The sequence below is a fragment of the Mauremys mutica genome, chromosome 8, assembly GCF_020497125.1.
Source record: "Mauremys mutica isolate MM-2020 ecotype Southern chromosome 8, ASM2049712v1, whole genome shotgun sequence".
Lineage (NCBI taxonomy): Eukaryota > Metazoa > Chordata > Testudines > Geoemydidae > Mauremys > Mauremys mutica.
This window is the reverse complement of record NC_059079.1, coordinates 1495646-1509017: the sequence shown is the minus strand read 5'-3', so window position 1 is coordinate 1509017 and position 13372 is coordinate 1495646. Positions and strand designations below refer to the sequence as shown.

At 52.5% G+C, this 13372-nt stretch overlaps 1 protein-coding gene across 1 annotated transcript in view; it reads right to left on the bottom strand.

The window, feature by feature from the left end:
* The window catches only part of ST3GAL3 (ST3 beta-galactoside alpha-2,3-sialyltransferase 3), a 364281-nt gene extending 362594 nt beyond the window's left edge, over positions 1-1687 (bottom strand). Inside the window, exon 1 of the mRNA XM_045026125.1 lies at positions 1361-1687. The gene's annotated coding sequence lies outside the window, so the exon portion shown is untranslated. The remainder of the gene's footprint in view (positions 1-1360) is intronic.
* Positions 1688-13372: the final 11685 nt, after the last annotated feature.

The window sequence follows — 13372 nt, the reverse complement described above, 5'->3', positions numbered from 1 at the left end:
TGCCCCTCACTCCCAACCCGCAGCCCCCTGCTAGCCCAGCCCCAGGCTCCCTCCAGCTCTGCCGGTGCCCCTCACTCCCGACCCGCAGCCCCCTGCTAGCCCAGCCCTGGGCTCCCCCAGCTCTGCCGGTGCCCCTCACTCCCGACCCGCAGCCCCCTGCTAGCCCAGCCCCTGGCTCCCCCCAGCTCTGCCGGTGCCCCTCACTCCCGACCCGCAGCCCCCTGCTACTCCAGCCCCGGGCTCCCCCCAGCTCTGCTGGTGCCCCTCACTCCCGACCCGCAGCCCCCTGCTAGCCCAGCCCTGGGCTCCCCCAGCTCTGCCGGTGCCCCTCACTCCCGACCCGCAGCCCCCTTCTAGCCCAGCCCCAGGCTCCCCCCAGCTCTGCCGGTGCCCCTCACTCCCAACCCGCAGCCCCCTGCTAGCCCAGCCCCGGGCTCTGCCAGTGCCCCTCACTCCCGACCTGCAGCCCCCTGCTACCCCCACCTCTGCCGGTGCCCCTCACTCCTGACCCGCAGACCCCTGCTACCCCAGCCCTGGGCTCCTCCCACCTCTGCCGGTGCCCCTTACTCCCAACCCGCAGCCCCCTCCTACTGAAGCCCCAGGCTCCCCCTCACCCTGCATGGCTCTGCTGGTACCCCGGAGTCCTGACCCACAGCCCCCACTGCCAGGTGCTAATATCACACTGGAATTCACAGCTAGGTTAGGGGAGTTTATCAGGGATCTCTGACATGCCAGGCACTGTCACAGACATCTCTAGTGCCAGCCTGTCCCACCCCACTAGTCCCGCGAGCTGGGCCTTCCCTGTCAAATGACACCTGGCCAGCTCAACACAACCCCTGGCCCTGCACTCAGCCAGACAGACCATTTTCCTCCCACAGCCCGGCATGTCTGTGCCCAGCCTAAAGGAAACAAGCCCCTCCCAGCTCTGATGGATTCATCCTCTCCCCATGGGGGCCAGGGCTGGGTCAGCACCATTGCAGAGACAGGAATGGATGCCCAGGTTGAGCTGTCCAGACTGGGGGGCTCACACGGCAGAGCCAGGGACTGAACCCACATTCCTGGAGCCCCGCTCTGGTACCTTAACCCTGCAGCGACCATCCCTCACCCCCCGCAATGCATGGCACAGGCACCTCTGCCCCCAGGCGCTGGCACAGAAATACCCACGGCAAACACAGACCTGCACAGCCCCCAGGGCGTGTGCGCAGGGCCCTGGCTGGGGCAGAGACCCCTGTGTTTCCTAGTGGGTTCGGTCAGTTCCAGGTCCAACACCCTCTCCCCCAAGAAGGGGCAGCTCCCCCTCCCAGCACGGGGGGCCAGGCAGCTCCTCCGGCTGGCGCCAAGCCCAGCCCGCTGCACCCACCTCACTCAGCATCTGCCTTGGCCACCGGCTTCTCCCAGCGTCAGGCTGAGTCACTTGGACTAATGGGTCTTGTGACCATCCCAGTGCAGGAGGGGTGAACGGCTGCCCAGTCTGCCACACTGAGACGACACATGGGACAGCAAGTGCCTCCTGCCCAGGGGCTGTGACCACTGTCAGTCTCTGTAACAGGCCTGTGATGGGCCAGACAAGGCACCTGGGTCCCAGCCTCAGCGCCCCTCTTCTGATGCCTGCGTCCCGTGGATCATGCTGCGTGGCCAGGAGGAAATCAGCACCACAGGGTGCTCCAGAGCCAGCATGAACCTGCAGCCGAGCTGCTCCTGGCCAGTTTCCCCTTTGCATCACGGGAGTCAGGATGCAGACGGTCCCTGTGAGAGAAGGATCAATATTGCACAGCCCTGGGAATGGGGGACGGGGCCTGTGATGCACTGCTTGGCTAGAACCACCCCCGATCCCCCAGCTTGCTCCCCGCCCACGCAGGAGGGTTGCCTCCACTGGCTGCTTTCCTGTTCTCCCAGCAGGAACAGAGCGCTACTGTGCTGCGGCTGCACGGCGGGGCTGCCGGGGAGCACAAGCGGGGCCTTGTGTCTGCGTCTCGTGCAGGGAGAGAGGCACACGGCTCCTGGGCCTGCCACCTCCAGGAGAGGGACTGGACAAATACGGCCAGGCCCTGGGAACCTGGGAGGGGAGACCCAGCACGTCACCTCCCCTCCTCCCTCCACCAACCGGACTGTGACTGCGCAGGAGAATCCAGGCTCCAGGGAAGCTGCCCAGGCTCAGAGGGAGCCAATGGGGGGAGGGGGGGCTGAAGGCTAGGGCCCCCCCTCGAGTCACTAGGGCTCCAGGGCCATTGCGCTGCCTCCTGCTTCGAGTCCCAGCCCCCGAGCGTCGCCTCCTGCCCCACAGGACACAGATGACGTTTTCGGCTACAAATATCGAGTTTGCAAAGGCAATAGAAACCCAGGAGGGACTCGGTGGCTGCATTTCACAACGTGCAGTGGAGCAGAGCCCAGAGAGGTTTTGTACATGTCAAAGTCCAGGTCCCCGAGTCTGACCCCGTGTATAGCACAGGCGCCAGGACAGAACGTCCCCAGAGCAACTCCCAGCCAGAGCTGTAGGAAAACATCCAACCGGGACTTTAAAATAGTCGGTTCGACCCCTTCTCTGATCCCTCTCCAATTCATCAACATCCTTCTTGAAGCACCAGAACTGGACGCAGGATCCCAGCAGCCATTGCACCGGGCCAAATACAGCGGTGAAATAACCTCACTGCTCCTTCACGAGGAGAGTCCCCTGGTTATGCCCCCTCCATCCCCCTCCCCTTGGGAGAGCAGCTTTGGTTTGGGCCGGAGCATCTCAATGCCACTGAGAGACTGGGCCTGGCCAATGCCGAGCAGAGAACTGGCCGTGCTGCCTGTGGGTCCCAGGGTGAGGCAGAGCTGAGAAAACAGGTGGGCTCTGCCAGACGGGTCCCGTTCCCCTGCCCACCATCGCCAGTGCATCACCCACCTACCCTGTGCTGCTAGGGAACAGCAGGGCAGCAAGAAAAACCCGGGCCAAGCACACGCTCGCTGGAGGCTGCTCAGCAGTGGCAGGAGCGTGGAGCGCATCAGCAAAGAAAGGCTGCCTGGGCCAAAGGGCTACAGCTGTGCCAGGGCAGCAGCAAGGCGCAGGGTGAGCAGGAAGGAGAACGGTCTTCTCAGCGTTCCCAGCGAGGTGGCAGAGGACAGACCAGTGTCACAAGGGCCAGGAGCAGCGTGAGGCCGGTGGCTGGAGTATGAGCTAATCCAGAGAAGCGCTTGGTGAAACAGGCGTTTCCAAGGGAGTTGCTAGGAGCTGCAGCAGGAGGGGGTGGATGGGAATTTGCCCACCACCAGAACTGCCCCACTCACTGAACATCCAGGCTTCTTCCTCACTGCAAGCTTTGGCATAGGTAGCTGGGAGCGTTGGCTGCCAACGTGCTGCCTGCATCCCAGCAGCAATGCAATGCACTGCTCCCCCTGCACCTACTATTCCTTCTCCTCTGTGCTTTGGCAGGGCGGCCAGAGAAGAGCCGTCATGTCTCTCTCTGGGGCACAGTGTCCCTCCTCCAGCTCCCCTGGAAGATGTAGCAGCCGCCTGGCTCCTAGAGACCGTCTAGGACAGTGGGTCGTGGAATGTCAGGCACTGGTCATGGCGGCGCTGCTCAGCTGCTGACGTCCAGTCGGTGGTGCCGCGGGGCTAAGGCAGGCTAGTCCCTACGTGTCCTGGCTCCGCATTGGGCCCCGGAGGGCCAGCAGGGCCGGCTCCTAGGCAGGGGGGCCACGAGGCTCCATGCGCTGCCCCCGCCCCGAGCACTGGCTCTGCCCTCCCATTGGCCAGGAGCTGGCCAATGGGAGCTGGGGGGGATGGTGCCTGCAGGCGAGAACCGCGCAGAGACACTTGCGCACATCTGCCTAGGAGCCGGACCTGCTGCTGGCCGCTGCCGGGGCGCAGTGCGGTCCATGGTGCCAGCACAGGCGGGAAGCCCGCGCCTCAATCCCCTGCACCAGCCCAGAGCCCCCCCAAATCCAGAGCACCTTCCTGTACCCCAAACCCCTCATCCGTGGCCCAGCCGAACATGCTCCAGGGAAAAGGAAGTGACCCACCGGAAGGAGACAGACAAGAGACCGGATGCACCACAGAGACTTGGCCTCCTGGCCCGTCCCCTTGGACACCAGCTGTTCTGCATCGTTTACATCTGTGACCAAGGGGAAGACATTTATAAAAAGCAAAGAGGAGATTTCCCCGCCCCAGAGCCTTGTCATCTCCTCCGTAGCCCACTGCCCTGCATTACGGTACTGACCTTCCCTCCTGCCTCTGCAGGCCCCTCTCTCCAGGCACCGTGTGGCACATACAGCCCCCTACACTCAGGCTCCGGGACGGGAAGAACCTGCCCCTGCCTTTGCACAGGGCCAGGCTTGTAGCCAGTCCAGCAAGCCCTAGGCAGCTTAGTTAGGGGTCTTCAGACAGAAAACTCCAGATCAAGGCTGACCTGCTGCCAGGCCACTTTGCTTTGCTGGAAGTGGCGACATGAGAGCCACGAAGCAGCTGAACAAGGTCTGTATCTCTGCCCTCAATGCAGTCCAGACCTCGCAGCTCCAGTGTGACTCAGCTCCACCTTCCCACTATCTAACCAGAAGCAAACTGAGCTACGGACCTTCTTCCTGCCAGCCCCAGGCAGCATTCAGCTGCCACAGGCCAGACGCACAGCGCAGTGGTGGACAGTTAACCCTTTCTGGTCCCACCCTCTCTTTGCAGATTCACCGGCTCTCCCTAGCTCAGAGCTGCTAGAGATGGGACAGCAAAAGACTCCAGTCATGCCCATCATCACCACAGCATCCGAGACAGGCTGCAGAAGTCCTGCCCGCTCTGGCTCAAGACAGGTGTTTGAACAGCAGTTTGGCCACATCGCAGCGCAGTGGCTACGAACGACACGTCCAGCTATTCCACGGCCCTCACCACTGAAAGGAAGTTGCTGAGAAACCAAGCGAGACAGGAGCAGTGAAGTGACTGATCCTGGTGGAGCAATAAAAGTAGCAAAAAGAGCCAGTTTGAAAGTTAACCATTAACGGCAGGGCCAATCAGGCAGCAGAGCTGCAAGGTTGAAGGCAGAGCCAGGCAATTCAAAGGTTACGCAAGAGACAGACGTTTGTATGTCCAGAAAGCTCAGTGAAGATCAAACCCCTCTAAGTCTATCCCCCAGGACCCTGCACACCTGGTGTGAAGCTACGGAGCATAGAACTGTGCCCCTGGCACGAGCTAGAAAGTCAAATAGGGACTTGACAGTAGACGTCTTTACATTCTGAAACGGTTTGCAGATGTGGCCTGTGAAGGGGGCAAATGTTTAATCTTTCCACACTGGAACAGCCTGGCAGTTAAACACTTGGGGATTTGCCCAGCACCAGAGAGCGAGAACCAAACATTACATTCGCAGACGCAGCAAAGGATGGTGCATCTGGACTGTAGCTTTCTAATGCTCAGTTCACCCTGGTGTAAATATTGTACGTGTGCCGCAGATCACACAATGCATCCGCTACTACTGAACAACCAACCAGAGAGATGTGACAACAGTAGTTTCCCCAGGAATTGAAATGGGGGTGTGTGTGTTCGAATTTACAGGGGAGGTGTCAGGGCCGATGAGATATATAAAAGAGATATGAATAAAGTAAATGTTTTGTTAAGATAATGCAAATTTAACATAAGGATAATGCAAGTTACACCAAAACACATCATAGGTCTAGATTTCTAAAAAAATATAATTTTTTTTTAAATGTATTTAAATTTAAATTGACTTTTGAAAAGTAAGCCATCATGGGATAAGAGGGAAGGTCCCTCTCATGGATCAGTAACTGGTTAAAATATGGGAAACAAAGGGTGGGAATAAATTATCAGTTTTCAGAATGGAGAGAGATAAATAGTGGTATCCCTGAGGGGTCGGTACTGGGACCATTACTGTTCAACATACTCATAAATGATCTGGAAAAATGGGTCAACAGTGAGGTGGCAAAATTTGCAGATCATACAAAACTATTCAAGATAGTTAAGTCCCAGGCAGACTGCAAAGCGTTACAAAGGGATCTCACAAAACTGGGTGACTGGGCAACAAAATGGCAGATGAAATTAAATGTTGATAAATGCAAAGTAATGCACATTGGAAAACAATCTCAACTATACATACAAAATGAAGGAGTCTGAATGAGCTGTTACCACTCAAGAAAGAGATCTTGGAGTCATTTTGGATAGTTCTCTGAAATCATCCACTCAAATGTGCAGCGGCAGTCAAAAAAAGCGAACAATGTTGGGAATCGTTAAGAAAGGGATAGATAATAAGACAGAAAATATCATATTGCCTCTATATAAATCCATGGTATGTGTACACCTTGAATACTGTGTGCAGATCTGGTCACCCCATCCCAAAAGAGAGATATTGGAAATGGAAAAGGTACAGAGATGAGCAACTAAAATGATTAGGGGTATGAAACAGGAGGAGAAATTAAAATGACTGGGAATTTTCAGCTTAGAAAAGAGATGACTAAGGGGGGATATGAGAGGTCTATAAAATCTTGACTGATGTGAAGAAAGTGAATAAGGAAATGTTATTTAACCTTCACATAACACAAGAACTAGCAGTCACCCAATGAAATTAATAGGCAGCGGTTTTTTTTTGTTTTTCTTTTTAAAGGAAGTACTTCACACAACATAAAGGCAACCCGTGGAACTCTTTGCCAGGGGATGCTGTGAAGACCAAAACTATAACAGGATTTAAAAAAGAACTAGATACATTCCTGGAGAACAGGTCCATCTGTGGCTATTAGCCAGGACGGGCAGGGATGCAACGCCATGCTCTGAGTGTCCCTAGCCTGTTTGCCAGAAGCTGGGAATGGGCATCAGGGGATGGATCATTTAATGATTCCCTGTTCTGTTCATTCCCTCTGAAACACCTGGCCTTGACATGTCAGACAGGGTACTGGACTATATGGACCATTGGTCTGACCCAGTATGACCATTCTTATGTAAAAATTAATTATAATAATACAAATGTTTAGTACAGAAACTCCCCAACATAATGACCTCTCAAGATAGCAACAATGTGAGATAACAACCTTGGCAAAATAATGCATTTTAGACATCTTGGCCTACTGGGAAACATTTATATACGTTTCCATTCCCAGTCACAAATCCAGCATTCTGGAGCAAAGTCACTAAAATATAGTCCAACAAACAAATGTTTATTTAACATGCCCCTCACTTTTCCCTCCACCGCACTCCACTCACCAGTGTTGTCCTTGGTCAGTGGAGACTCAGAGTTCAGAGGTGCTTTCACGCGAGTTCACCTCCCAGGTGGGGGGGGGGACGACAAGAAGGCCCCTTGCTTGTTCCTCCAGCTGCTCACTGTTCGCTCTGGCCACGTCTGTTCGTTGTGCCACCGGTCACTCCACCGCTCTGTTGCCAATGGCCCTGCGCAGTCACCTTCTGCTGCCACCCGCCACTGTGACCTCTGCAAGTTGGTCTCTTGAGGTTCCACCAGCTCTCAGTGATTTCAGCTGAGCTCTCCGTGCGGGAACCTCGCTGCTAGTGCAGACTGGGCTGTCTCTTCCCCAGAAACACTGTCCCCACAGGAACACTGTCCCCACAGCAGGACTAAGCACTTAGACCTGATTGTCAGTGATTTCAGCTGCAGTGGTCACTTAACAGAACAAAAGACTGTCTATGGCACCTAATCAGCTCTGGCTTTAAACAGTGGAGAGGGACAGGTCCCCACCCTCTCTCTTGATGCCTTCAAATCATCACAGGCCAAGTTCAGTTCTACTGCCCTTTACTCATACAATAAGAACAACAACATTTCATTCCCCCACACTCCCACCCCCAGCCCCTGCATTCAAGTGACTTGTAACCCAACCCCAGCCAAAAACTATCACTTGGGCAACACAGGCCTGTTTGCTGGATCCCTAGGTAGATTAGGTGTGAATGTAAATACAATCTGGTCCTGAAGCCTTTCGCCTCAGCCCCCAGCTCATCACTAGCTGTCAGGGAGAGCTCATTTAGCCTTTGCTTACAAATCATCATTTGAAATTATTAGGTTGGCCAACATCACCAAAATGAATGCACTGACACTGTCATAAACAACAACGGCTGTGTAAGGAAGCTAGTCTATGTTCCTACTTTTCAAATCTTGTTCCTTTTTCAGATACACATATTTTATCATACACTGTAGATGCTTTTAAAGGGTGTATTAATGTTTCACTTTCAATTCAAATTTCCAGTCAGTCACTAAATTGGCATGTTTCAGAGTAGCAGCCGGGTTACTCTGTAGCCGCAAAAAGAACAGGAGTACTTGTGGCACCTTAGAGACTAACAAATTTATTTGAGCATAAGCTTTCGTGGGCTACAGCCCACTTCATCGGACGCATAGACTGCAACATATAGTGAGGAGATATATATACAGCGAACATGAAAAGGTGGGAGTTGCCCAACCAACTCTAAGAGGCTAATTAATTAAGATAAGCTATTGTCAGCAGGAGAAAAAAAAAAGGTTGTAGTGATACTCAAGATGGCCCATTTCAGACAGTTTGACAAGAAGCTGTGAGGATACTTAACATGGGGCAATAGATTCAATGTGTGTAATGGCTCAGCCATTCCCAGTCTCTATTTAAGCCTAAATTGATTGTATCTAGTTTGCATATTAATTTAAGTTCAGCAGTTTCTCATTGGAGTCTGTTTTTGAAGCTTTTCTGTTGCAAAATTGCCACCTTTAAATCTGTTACTGAGTGGCCAGAGAGGTTGAAGTGTTCTCCTACTGGGTTTTGAATGTTATAATTCTTGACATCTGATTTGTGTCCATTTATTCTTTTGCGTAGAGACTGTCCGGTTTGGCCAATGTACATGGGAGAGGGGCATTGCTGGCACATGATGGCAGATATCACATTGGTAGATGGGCAGGTGAACGAGCCCCTGATGGCGTGGCTGATGTGGTTAGGTCCTATGATGGTGTCGCTTGAATAGATATGTGGACAGTGTTGGCATCGGGCTTTATTGCAAGGCTAGGTTCCTGGGTTAGTGTTTTTGTTCTGTGGTGTGTAGTCTTTGGTGAGTATTTGCTTCAGGTTGGGAGGCTGTCTGTAAGCGAGGACAGGTCTGTCTCCCAAGATCTGTGAGAGTGAGGGATTATCTTTCAGGATAGGTTGTAGATCTTTGATGATGCGCTGGAAAGGTTTTAGTTGGGGGCTGTAGGTGATAGCTAGTAGCGTTCTGTTTGTTGGGCCTGTCCTGTAGTAGGTGACTTCTGGGTACTCGTCTGTTTTTTCTCTTCAGCAGGTGGGTATTGTAGTTGTAAGAATGCTTGATAGAGATTTTATTGGTGTCTGTCTCTGTCTGAGGGGTTGGAGCAAATGCGGTTGTATCTTAGAGCTTGGCTATAGACAATGGATCGTGTGGTGTGTCCTGGATGGAAGCTGGAGGCATGTAGATAAGTATAGCAGTCAGTAGGTTTCCGGTATAGGGTGGTGTTTGTGTGACCATCGCTTATTAGCACAGTAGTGTCAAGGAAATGGACCCCTTGTGTGGATTGGTCTAGGCCAGGGGTTGGCAACCTTTCAGAAGTGGTGTGCCGAGTCTTTATTCATTCACTCTAATTTAAGATTTCACGTGCCGGTAATACATTTTAAGGTTCTTAGAAGGTCTCTTTCTATAAGTCTATAATATATAATTAACTATTGTTGTATGTAAAGTAAATAAGGTTTTTAAAATGTTTAAGAAGCTTCATTTAAAATTAAATAAAATGCAGAGGCCCCCAGACCAGTGGCCAGGACCCAGGCAGTGTGAGTGCCACTGAAAATCAGCTCGCGTGCCGCCTTCGGCACCCATATCATAGGTTGCCTACCCCTGCTCTAGGCTGAGGTTGATGGTGGGATGGAAATTGTTGAAATCATGGTGGAATTCCTCAAGGGCTTATTTTCCATGGGTCCAGACGCTGAAGATGTCATCAGTGTAGAGTAGGGGCGTTAGAGCTGAGGACGTGTTGTTCTAAGTCAGCCACAAAAATGTTGGCATTCTATGGGGCCATGCGGGTACCCATAGCAGTGCCGCTGACTTGAAGGTATATATTGTCCCCAAATGTGAAATAGTTGTGGGTGAGGACAAAGTCAAAGTTCAGCCACCAGGTTTGGCATGTAACTAGTTCACAAAACTGGGGGAGGGGGTGTAGGGAAATCACTGTGTGACAAGGCATGAACGTTCTCTACTTGTGGCAGCACCAGTCTTCTGTGGGAAGGACTTGAGTTGTGGCACTGCAGATGTTTGCCTCTACCTCCATGCACCAGGGAAAGGCAGAGCAGGCTGTTCTGAATTTTGGGTGGTGTGCCGGCAAAGGCAGAGGACAAAGTTGTGACTGGGCATGACCCTGGCTGGGCATTTCCACACTGTTTCTTAGCTATCAGTTAGTAAGAAACAATGAGATTTTTTATGAACCCCCCTGCCCCCATTCTAATCCTCAGGGTCCACCTTAACTAGTTTGTGCTAGAACAGCCTTTGGTTTCCAGGAATGTCATTCTCTCCCCCTCTCCTCCCTTCCAATATTGCTCAATTATGGGAGTTGCAGCGGGAAACGGTGTATAGTTACCACTGCCTGCTGCAGTCTACCCCTAGGCTCCACTCTCCTCTGGGGACTGCATGTTTCCTATTCGCTGTCACACATACCAGGTCAGAGGAAACCTGCAGCTATCTGTCCTATGGAGGGCTCACTTTGGGAACTCCAGTATTAACCCACTTACCCCTCACAAACTCAGAATCACAGAATATCAGGGTTGGAAGGGACCTCAGGAGGTATCTAGTCCAACCCCCTGCTCAAAGCAGGGTTAATCCCCAACTAAATCATCCCAGCCAGGGCTTTGTCAACCCTGACCTTAAAAATCTCTAAGGAAGGAGATTCCACCACCTCCCTAGGGAACCCATTCCAGTGCTTCACCACCCTACTAGTGAAATAGTTTTTCCTATCATCCAACTTAAACCTCCCCCACTGCAACTTGAGACCACTGAGAACAGCCAAGCTCCATCCTCTATGGAACCCCGCTTCAGGTAGTTGAAGGCTGCTATCAAATCCCCCCCTCACTCTTCTCTTCTGCAGACTAAAGAATCCCAGTTCCCTCAGCCTCTCCTTGTAAGTCATGTGCCTCAGTCCCCTGATCATTTTCATTGCCCTCCGCTGGACTTTCTCCAATTTCTCCACATCATTTCTATAGTGGGGGGACCAAAACTGGACACAATACTCCAGGTGTGGCCTCATCAGTGCCAAATAGAGGGGAATAATCACTTCACTTGATCTGTTGACAATACTCTTACTTATACAGCCCAAAATGCCGTTGGCCTTCTTGGCAAGGAGGGCACACTGCTGACTCATATCCAGCTTCTTGTCCACTGTAACCCCTAGGTCCTTTTCCACAGAACGGCTGCCTAGCCAGTTGGTCCCCAGCCTGGAGCATACATCGAATTCTTCTGTCCTAAGTGCAGGACTCTGCACTTGTCCTTGTTGAATCTCATCAGGTTTCTTTTGGCCCAATTCTCCAATTTGTCTAGGTCACTCTGGACCCTATTCTCCAGTGTATCTACCTCTGCCCCCAGTTTAGTGTCATCAGTGAACTTGCTGAGGGTGCAGTCCATCCCATCCTCCAGATCATTAATGAAGATGTTGAACAAAACTGGCCCCAGGACTGACCCTTGGGGCACTCCGCTTGATACCAGCTGCCAACCAGACATGGAGCCGTTGATCACTACCCGATGATCTAGCCAGCTTTCTATCCACCTTATAGTCCAATCATGCAGCCCATACTTCTTTAACTTGCTTGCAAGAATACTGTGGGAGACCGTATCAAAAGCTTTGCTAAAGTCAAGGAATAACACGTCCACTGCTTTCCCATCATCCACAGAGCCAGTTATCTCATCATAGAAGGCAATCAGGTTCATCAGCCATGACTTGGCCTTGGTGAATCCATGTTGACTGTTCCTGATCAACTCTGCAAAGGCTGCTTTTTCCTCACTCAATGCAAGGATCTGAAAGATATTGGAAAGGCCTCATTTTTAAAACTCTCTCCAAAATGCTACCTCCCGTTTTTCTCACGCTTAAAATAGCATCTTCTCTGTCTTCAGAGCAACGTGAGCATTTCACAGTTTTGATTCAGTTTTGACATGGCTCTTCAGATAGTGGGACTAGTCCCAGTAGCACTTGGTAGACGAATGCCTTCTGTTCAAGGATTTAATTGGTTTCCTAGATGTGCTTCAAATCCCACAGGAGCTGAGAGCAGGGTGCTCCCCCCTTCTCTAGATCAGGGGTTCTCAACCTTTTTCTTTCTGAGGCCCCTCCCACCACACTATAAAAACTCCATGGCCCACTTGTGCCACAACTATGTTTCTGCATATAAAAGCCAAGGTCAATATGGCCGGGGGGCGGGGAGAGGAGGTAGCAGCTGGTCAGTTGGCTGGGGCCCCACACCACAGGAGGGCCAGCGAAGCGAAATTGCTCAAGCTTTGGTTTCAGGGCATCTGCTTTCTGCCCTGAGCCCCAGTGAGTCTAATTCTGGCCCTGCTTGGCAGCCCCCAAGGGGGCGTCGGACCCCTGGTTGAGACCTGCTGCTCTAGCTCAAGAGACGGTGGGTAAGCAACTTGTCCAAGCTCCCCCAGCAGCAAACCTGCAAACTGAAGAGAGGTGACCTGTGCTTTAGCCATAGGATCCTCCTTCCCCCAGCTGCCAATCAAGCAGGCTTCCACCCAACAGAGCGTGTAATTTAATTTGTCAATACTGAGGAAAAGAAAAAGCAGTGACCTATCTTTCCATACCTGTTCTTTGAGACGTGTTGCACGTGTTCATGCCACTGCAGGTGTGCGTGTAACCCACCCCTCCTCGGTGTGGTGCTCTGCCCCGTCTAGTAGCACTAAGACCACCCAGGGCTAGTCTGCACTGGCAGCACGTTAATGTGGCTTGTGTGGTCGCAGCAGAGTGCTGGGAGAGACCCAGCTCCATGAGGGCGCAGCTCCCTGCACTGGGGCACTGTCTACACTGGCGCTTTGCAGCGCTGAAACTTGCTGAGCTCGGGGGGTGTTTTTTCACACCCCTGAGCGAGAAAGTTGCAGCGCTGTAAAGTGCCAGTGTAGAGAAGCCCATACAGAGAGGGATTAATGAGTCAGCTCTACAGTCTTAGCTAACAGCCACATGGCTTTGAGCTCATGCAGTAGAGGCTCATGCACAAAGCTCCGGAGGTCCCAGGTTCGATCCCGCCCACTGCCGATGACCTACATGTACATGGCTCATGCACAGATGGAGAACTTTTCCCCATGGGGCAGCTTGAGCGCCCCGTCACCACATGCCAGTACAATTAGATACAAAAAGGGTGGAGCTGCCCCGACCCCTACCAGTTCCTATCTACCCGATAGACTGCGATGCAGAGGGGAAGGAGGGTGTGTCGTGGAATGTGCATCATCTTG